This window comes from Equus przewalskii, chromosome 16, assembly GCF_037783145.1.
Source record: "Equus przewalskii isolate Varuska chromosome 16, EquPr2, whole genome shotgun sequence".
Taxonomy (NCBI): Eukaryota; Metazoa; Chordata; class Mammalia; order Perissodactyla; family Equidae; genus Equus; species Equus przewalskii.
The window spans coordinates 35,973,548-35,982,066 of record NC_091846.1 but is presented as its reverse complement, the minus strand read 5'-3'; positions in this window follow the sequence as shown (position 1 = coordinate 35,982,066).

The window sequence follows — 8,519 nt, the reverse complement described above, 5'->3', positions numbered from 1 at the left end:
ACTACAAAGCCATAGTGATCAAAACGGAATGGTACTGGTACAAAAACAGACACACAGATCAATGGAACAGAACTAAAAGCCCAGAAATAAAACCACACATCTATGGACAGCTAATCTTCAACAAAGGTGCCAAGAACATACACTGGAGAAAAGATAGTCTGTTCAATAAGTGATGTTGGGAAAACTGGACAGCCACATGCAAAAGAATAAAGATAGACCACTATCTCATGCCATACACAAAAATAAACTAAAAATGGATCAAAGACGTGAAGATACGTCCTGAAACTATAAAACTCGTGGAAGATAATATCGGTAGTACACTCTTTGACATCGAACTAAAAAGGATATTTTCAAATTCCATGTCTTCTCAGACAAGGGAAACAAAAGAAAAAATGAACAAGTGGGAGTGCATCAGACTAAAGAGTTTCTGCAAGGCAAAGAAACTAGGATCAAAACAAAGAGACAACCCACCAACTGGGAGAAAATATTTGCAAATCATATATCTGATAAGGGGTTAATTTCCATAATATATAAGGAACTCACACAACTGAACAATAAAAAAACAAACAACCCGATCAAAAAATGGGCAGAGGTTATGAACGGACATTTTTCCAAAGAAGATATACAGATGGCCAATAGGCACATGAAAAGATGTTCAACATCACTAATCATCAGGGAAATGTAAATCAAAACTACACGAAGATACTACCTTATGCTTGTTAAAATGGCTATAATCATTAAGACTAAAAATAAATGTTGGAGAGGGTGTGGAGAGAAGAGAACCCTCATACACTGCTGGTGGGAATGCAAACTGGTGCAGCCACTATGGAAAACAGTATGGAGACTCCTCAAAAAATTAAAAATAGAACTACCATATGATCCAGCTATCCCACTACTGGGTATCCATGCGAACAATTTGAAATCAACAATCCAAAGTAGCATATGCACCCCTATGTTCATTGCAGCACTGTTCACAATAGCCAAGACACGGAAACAATCCAAGTGCCCATTCACAGATGATTGGATAAAGAAGATGTGGCATATATATACAATGGAATACTACTCAGCCATAAAAACCGACAAATTCATCCCATTTGCAATAACATGGAAGGACCTGGAGGGAATTATGCTAAGAGAAATAAGCCAGTCTGAGAAAGACAAACACCAGATGATTTCACTCATATGTGGAATAAAAACAAATACATGGACAAAGAAAACAGTTTACCAAGGGAAGGGGGACAGGGGGTGGGCACAGGGGGTTAAGGGGAGCACTTTCTGTGGTGACAGTCAAGAAATAATGTACAACTGAAATCTCACATTGTTGTAAACTATTATGAACTCAATAAAAAAAATGTACCTGGGATTTTGGTTTTATTCAAGTTTGGTGAGGACAACAATTGCCATTGAAAAGATAATTTATTATACACAGCTCCCAAGAGGAGGGGGACGCACCACAGGAGAGAACCCTGAGGTTGGTAGCAGGCAGAGAGAGCGAGGGGCACTGGGAAAAAGTCTTCACTGTAGTTTTCCCAGGAAGGAATGGGCTGATCAGGTTTAGGAGAGTTTGAATAATTTCAATGGACGCTGGGGTATAGAGACTGCCCCTAGTTGTCTGATGCCTGTTTCTGGGAGGTTAGGATGGGAGAGTTGGTGTCTCACAAGTGTACATGAGCTTTGGATTTGTTAGTTTGCATATGAAAGGTGGCCTGAAGGCAGCAACGCCCCAGATGTCAAAACATCCAGTACAGAAACTAGAAAATGCACTTAATACAGTAGGATTTGGTCCTGTGTTAGGGGACTTTTGGGAATGGTACAAGAAAAGTGGGCTTTGCTCAGCATTGGATGTTGTCAAGAAGCAGGACAATTCTAGGATTGGATATCTCTATAATTGTTATCTAGATGGTGGGATGAACAAAGCAGAGCTAAAGCTAAAATTGATAGAGAAGCAGCAGTCGTTCAAAGTAGCCAGAAAAGGAAGATGTTTGGTCATTTGTGGTTTGGACAATATTCTTGTTTTTGTTTTGTTTTGTTTTGTTCTTATTTCTGTTTTTGTTTTTTGGTGTTCAGACGTGATTACAGAGTGCTTTTGTTTTTTCTCGCTTCATCACGGTCACAGGGAGAACTTGTCTGATGTTGGTGTTCTGTGAAATGGTTTACGGGCAACAAGAGAGTTGAGTGCCAGGCAAGCTTCTGGATGTCAGAGGCTGCTTCTCTCTGTCTCACAGTAACCCTACAAGGTAAGTATTACTATTATCCCCGGTTCCCAAATAGGAAATAGAGACTTAGAAAGGTTAAGCTACTTGACCAAGGTCACAAAGCCAAGAAGCAGTAGAGTCCTTGTTCCCAGGCTCTTCATGATTCTACTTCTGCCCTGCTGTAAATACTATGCCAACATAGTGGGTCTCTCTGAAACTATATACCGAAAACAGGGGGAGAAGCAATGCTGAGAGAAGGCGGCTAGGTAAACAACCTGAAAGATGTCCTATGAATGTGTTTAAGCAAATTTGTAAGTAATTCCATTGGTGCCTTGTTTGTAGTGTTACTCTGATAATATTAGAAGCTTTCTTTTATTGGTGTGTAAAATCTAAGTAAAGAATGAGATTCAGGGGCTAAAGTGGACACATCTGAACCCAGGAAATCTCAACTGAGCAACTGGACATGACCTTGATACCTAAACAGGAACTATTCACCACGAGGATCCAAGAATTAAGTTCTAAGAAGTGGTATAAATGACACTTGGAAGGAACAATTCCGGGTGGAATAAGCTGGTTTCATATAAGCATACAGCATATGGCACAATTTTCTTATACTAAATTGATCAAGTTAATTCATGGGAGAAATTATTTTAGGAGATGACTAAACTGTAATCTGGCCAGCCCACAATCTGTTTCTACCCGTGTTGTCCATGAACAAGAAAAGAGCAAATGGCCTCAGTTCCCTTCTTACTCAGAGGACAAAGAAATGAGTTCCCAAAGCTTTTTAAGGGGTATAAAGAATTTAGATGGAAGCAACTGTATATAAAGGGTACTGCTTTGCCAACACCGTGAAGACATGGAAAAGTTACTATGTTTCATCTCAAAATGGAGTGTTTCATATAAAATGATTAAAAGAGTCTTCAACTTTGTGATTATCACATGTATCTGGATTCCCCTATTGAGTTTATAAGTTTTAGTATGTTATAAATCCAAAGCAAAAGGTTAAGACAAAATGTACGAGATATTTATTCAGTGCACATAAACCTGAGTACAAAGAACAGAAGAGTTACAATAGTATGTAAATACATCTATGTGAGTGTATTTATTTTAGCATGTTTATGTCATAAGATCTAACGTGAAATCAGTGACGGAGAAATTACTTCACATTTGAAAATCTGCCATGTAAAATTTAGAAGAATTCAGAGTACTTTAAAGATGCCGAAGCTCTTCATCTATGAGCTGTATTTTCCCAAGAGATCTAAAAGATTTGTGAAATTAAAACAAGTACCTATTAAGTAGCAAATTAGGCCTCATGTACTAGAGTTACTTCTGTCAGTACTTGAAAACTATATAGTAAATACAAAGAAACAAATGGAAAGAGTTCAAATGGACAAATGTTTCCTATCAAAAACTCTAGTCCTTTTCAAGAAATGCCTGGGGCTTCTGAAAGATGAAAGTTTAACACAGAAAATTTAGGCACACACACACACATATATATACAAAACCCCAGGCCACAAGGAGAGTTAGTCTAAAAGTCTAAATAGTTGTAACACAACAAAAATAACCATAATTATAACATTCTATCTGCCCTCTGAGAATCAAGAGCTTTACAAATAACAGCAACAATTTAAAGACTCCATCTCTCTAAAATGATCATAAAGAATTACTAATATTTTTATGCTAAATGTTTCCTAACAAAGACAGAACTGTCAACATATTGTCACCACACCCCAGGGAAGGGTGAAACGTTACATCATGACTTTTTCATTGAATGCAGCAGTCAATATCCAATACTATTTCAACAAGTTAAGAGCAAGAAAACATCCACCCTGGGTTCACAATTGTTTCTTATGTTTGTTCATTTTTGGGCCTTAAAACAACCATAATGATTTATTTAGCTCACAAATCTATAATTTGGGCAAGGCTCAGTGGATAAGACTCATTCCTGCTCCATGCAGCATAAGCTGGGCAGCTCGACTGGAGACTGGAGGATCCACTTCCAGGACGGCTCAATCCCATGACTGACACATCGAGGCTGGCTGTTAGCTGGAACCCCCGCTGTGGCTGTGGCTGAAACACACGTGACCTCTTCATGTGGCCTGGGTTTCTTCAGAGTATGGTGGCTGTTTTCTAAGAGCGAGTGTCAAGAGGACGCAATTGATTTTTAAAAAGCAGCTTTATTGAGGTATAATTAGCATATGAGAAAGTGCATACACTTAAATGTACCATTTGATACATTTTGGCATATATATGCTTGTGCAACCATCACCACGATCAACATAATGAACATATTCATTGCCTCGGAAAGTTTCCTTATGTCCTTTGGTAAATTTCTCCCTCCCACCACTCCCCAGCACTCCCCATCTTTGGGGAACCATTCATTGGTCTGGTTTCTGTTGCTATGGATTACTTTGCATTTTCTATAGTCTTTTACAAATGTAATCACATAGTATGTTTGCTCTTTCATGTTGTCTCTCTCCTCGCAGGAAGACGGTCTAGGCTTTTTCACTCAGCAAAGACACTTTGAGCTTCATCCATGTTGCTGCAAGTATCAATAGTTCATTCCTTTTTGGTGCTGAGTAGTATTTCATTTATGGATATACTAAAATTTGTTTATGCATTCACACGTTAATGGACATTTAGGGAGTTTCCAGTTTGGGGCTATTACAAATAAAGATAATACGAACATTCATGTACAAGTCTAAGTATGAACATATGCCTTCACTTATCATGAATAACATACAAGAGGTATATGTTTAACTTTTTAAGACTCTGCCAAACTGTCTTCCAAACAGTTTCTACTATTTTACCTTCTCACCAGCAGCGTATGAGAGTCCCAGTTCCTCCACATCTTTGCTAACCCGTGGGATGGTGGGATTTTTCAATTTTGGTCATATTAATAGGTGCATAGCGGTTCCCTCATTATGGTTTTCATTTGCATTTCCTTGATGACTGATGGTGTTGAGCATCTTTTCATGTGCTTGTTTGCCTTCTGTATCTATTCTTTGTCAACTGTTTGAATCTTATGCCCATTTTTTTATTGGCTTGTTTTCTTATTGAGTTTTGAGAATTCTTTATATATTCTGTATACAAGTCTTTTATCAGATATGTGATTTGCAAATATTTTTTTCCAAGTCTGTTTCTTGCCTTTTCATTCTCTTAACAATGTCTTTGAAGGGCAGAAATTCTTAATTATTACTTATTAATTTGTTCCTATAAAAGAACAGATTGTGCTTTTGTTGTTACAGCAAAGAACTCTGTCTAAACCCAAGGTCATAAAGATTTTCTATATTTTCTCCTAAATGTTTCATAGTTTTAGATATTACACCTAGTTCTAGGAGCCATTTCTCTGGTATTCTGCCTGCACAATCTACCTACCTTGTCTTCCCTGAACTCTGTCCTCCATCTCTCAACTCACGGAGACTGACAGGCACTGTCTGGGTTCTCCCTCATGTCCAATGTCTTGAGTGTCAGTGTCTCATACATTTCATCCAGTTCTTTAAGTTTTTCAGGTGGGAAGGTAATTCCATCCCCTGTTGCTCTATCTTGACCATAAGAAGTCCTGGAACCCCTGAACTTTGACAAAATTGCCTTTAGTGACAAAAGGGCAAGAGCTTGCTACCTGCAGTTAGACTACATCATCACATTCCTCCAAACTTTGTTCTTTTCCTATAAACCCCAAAGCATTTAACAGCCTGTGGATAATCATGGATATTTCTGTACTCCTCAAACTAGCTAACACTAAAACAGGTATCAGAAAGAAAGTTCTGCCGGCCCTTTCATAAGGGTATTTTTCCTTACTACAGCTGTTCTAAATTTATTATTTTTAAAAAACTATCTAGACCCTGCAAAATGAGCAGCTAGTCTCTCAAAGCCTTTTATAAAAGACTCATTGAGGGTAGCCCAGCAGTGTCTGAACTGAATCATTATATAACTTCAGTTAAGGCCACCCCAATGTGAAACTAAATGTGATGCCATCATAATTCTCTCAAGTTATAATGTTCACTCCCCTGGATTATATAACATGCATCTGACAACACCAGCAAGCAACGTCTTGAGATTTCAATCTACACTGTCAGTCTAATTATGGACATAAAATAGACTGTGTTATCTGAAAGGAAGGCAGATCGAAAAATTAGCAAGGAAAAGAGAAAGGAATTACCACAGTGCCAGAAAAATCCATGCTACTGCCCAGAGACAATCCTCAGATCACTTAAGAGAAATCTCTTAACATAACCGGTTCTAATAACAGGATCTCTGCCTCCTGGGTAGCGTGGGAGCCCTCCCTCATGCAGATAGCTTCCTTTCCCAGGGAATGGAGTTGAAAGAGCTTCATTTTCAGGTGTACTCTAAGGACTCTTTCCTTATTCGATATCCTTATTTTCATTTTCCATTTCCCCTTTGACTGCTGTGTTCCTGACACCCACTGACTTTGTCAAAGGAGGCAGTTTCATCCTTTTGTGAGCAGAATCTCTAATGTTTATAACAAACACTTCTTTAAGTCCCATATTCTCCAAGTAACTACCCAGCTTTTCTCGGTATTTCTCTAGTCCAGGAGGATCCCACGTCTTTCGTGGAAAGCACTGAGCTACTGGTGTGTTTCTTGCCTGTGTTCTCAAACGAGTGAAAATAAATGAGAGGAAAATAAATATTTGCCAAATGTCTCTATCAACCTTGTCATTCATCAGATTTGGAAACACTCATGCATTAGTTAGCTTTTCTTCTAGAATGTGGGCCCAAATATCCCTTTGAGAGGCCCGTTGTATGGAAGGAATTGATTGTGAGCCCATTTTAAGTAACGTGGCAGGCCCTCCCCCAACCCTGGTTGACAAATCTGGCAAAGGAAGGGGAAGTTAGAGCATTGAGCTCTTGTGCATGACCAATGAACCCGCATCCTGAGCCCAGGATTTCTCCTAGTGGTGGATCCGCAGGTGCCCTGGGGCCTCCTGCCCCGCTGTTGTCTTTCTCTGAGCTGGCGCAGCTCTGCCACCCACTTGTCTGCCAGGCATACACTGGCACTGAGTGACACAGAGTCCTGCGTCTACCTCGACCTCAGAGGAAGATCTGCCCCAGCCATTTGTGGAATCTATTCCGCTGGCTGAGTATCTACTTCTCTTGACTGAACTTTCTCTCTCCTATTGTAATGTCAACTATTTGACACCAAACTCAAGATTTTCCTATAGCTAAAAAAACTGAGCTAACCCTGTTCTCTTCCCCATTTCTACAAAACTATATTTGACATCTGTGGCCTTATCTTTTCCTTTATCAAACATGTTATGTTGTCTTACTGAATATTTTTATCTACAGCATTTCACCTCAAGAAGTGTTACTGGAATGGGAGATAGTGAAGAATGATACCATCCTGGCACACTCTTTACTTTTGAAAGACAGCACAAATTATCTATCCACCCCAAAAGGAGCAAGAGATAGAGCCTAGCAAAAGTTCTCCAAGCCATGCACTGACACCCTAACTCGCTCACACACGGGGCGAGATCTTGTTTTCCTGCATGTGCCAGTCAGGGGTCAGGGCTGGCAAGAGTGATGGCCGCTCTGGCCTAATCCCAGTGGGAGCACAATTCTTAGCACCGTCATATTTTCCTTCTTTGTTCCTTCCATGTTTACGCCTTGCAGGCAGTGGAGTTGGCTATGATGTGTTAGTTAAGAAAGAAAGGCCCATGAGAACTGTAACTGTATAGAAATAGGAGAGAATCGCATGGGGCTAGGGGCAGTGCCGGCACCTAGGGAAACCGCAGCAAATAGCGTCGATTATCACGTTTACATACCCTATCTGCTCATCCAGGCCTGCAGCTGCCCTTAATAACAGAAAGTCACAGTGGAGCTTAGCTTTTGATGTATTTAGCCAAGCCAAGTATATCTCGCTCTGTCAGAAATGTACTCCTACCCTTCATTGCCCCAGCAGCCACCAGCAATCAGTGAGCATATAGGCTGGCCTCACTTGCTGTCCAATTTCAACTTTTCTTGTTATCTTCACGTCAAATCATATATACCACATATTACCATACAGAGCTGTTCTTAGGGATTGTTGAGTTATAATGATGACCACAAACCAACACTAGTGCCATCGACTGAGAGTCTATTCCAAGCTTAACACTGTACCATCTATTACTGTCCCCAACTATCGAATAAGAAAGTGCAGAGGACCAGTACTTTAAGCTACCCTCAGACTTCCATTTAAGTACTTCTGCCTCCTCCCTTATTGACTTAACAGTCAAACTCATCAAAACAATGGCCTGCTGGTTCTCAACCTTGGAATACAAATTAGAATTACTTCCAGATCTCTTAAAAAATACCAATGCCCAGGCC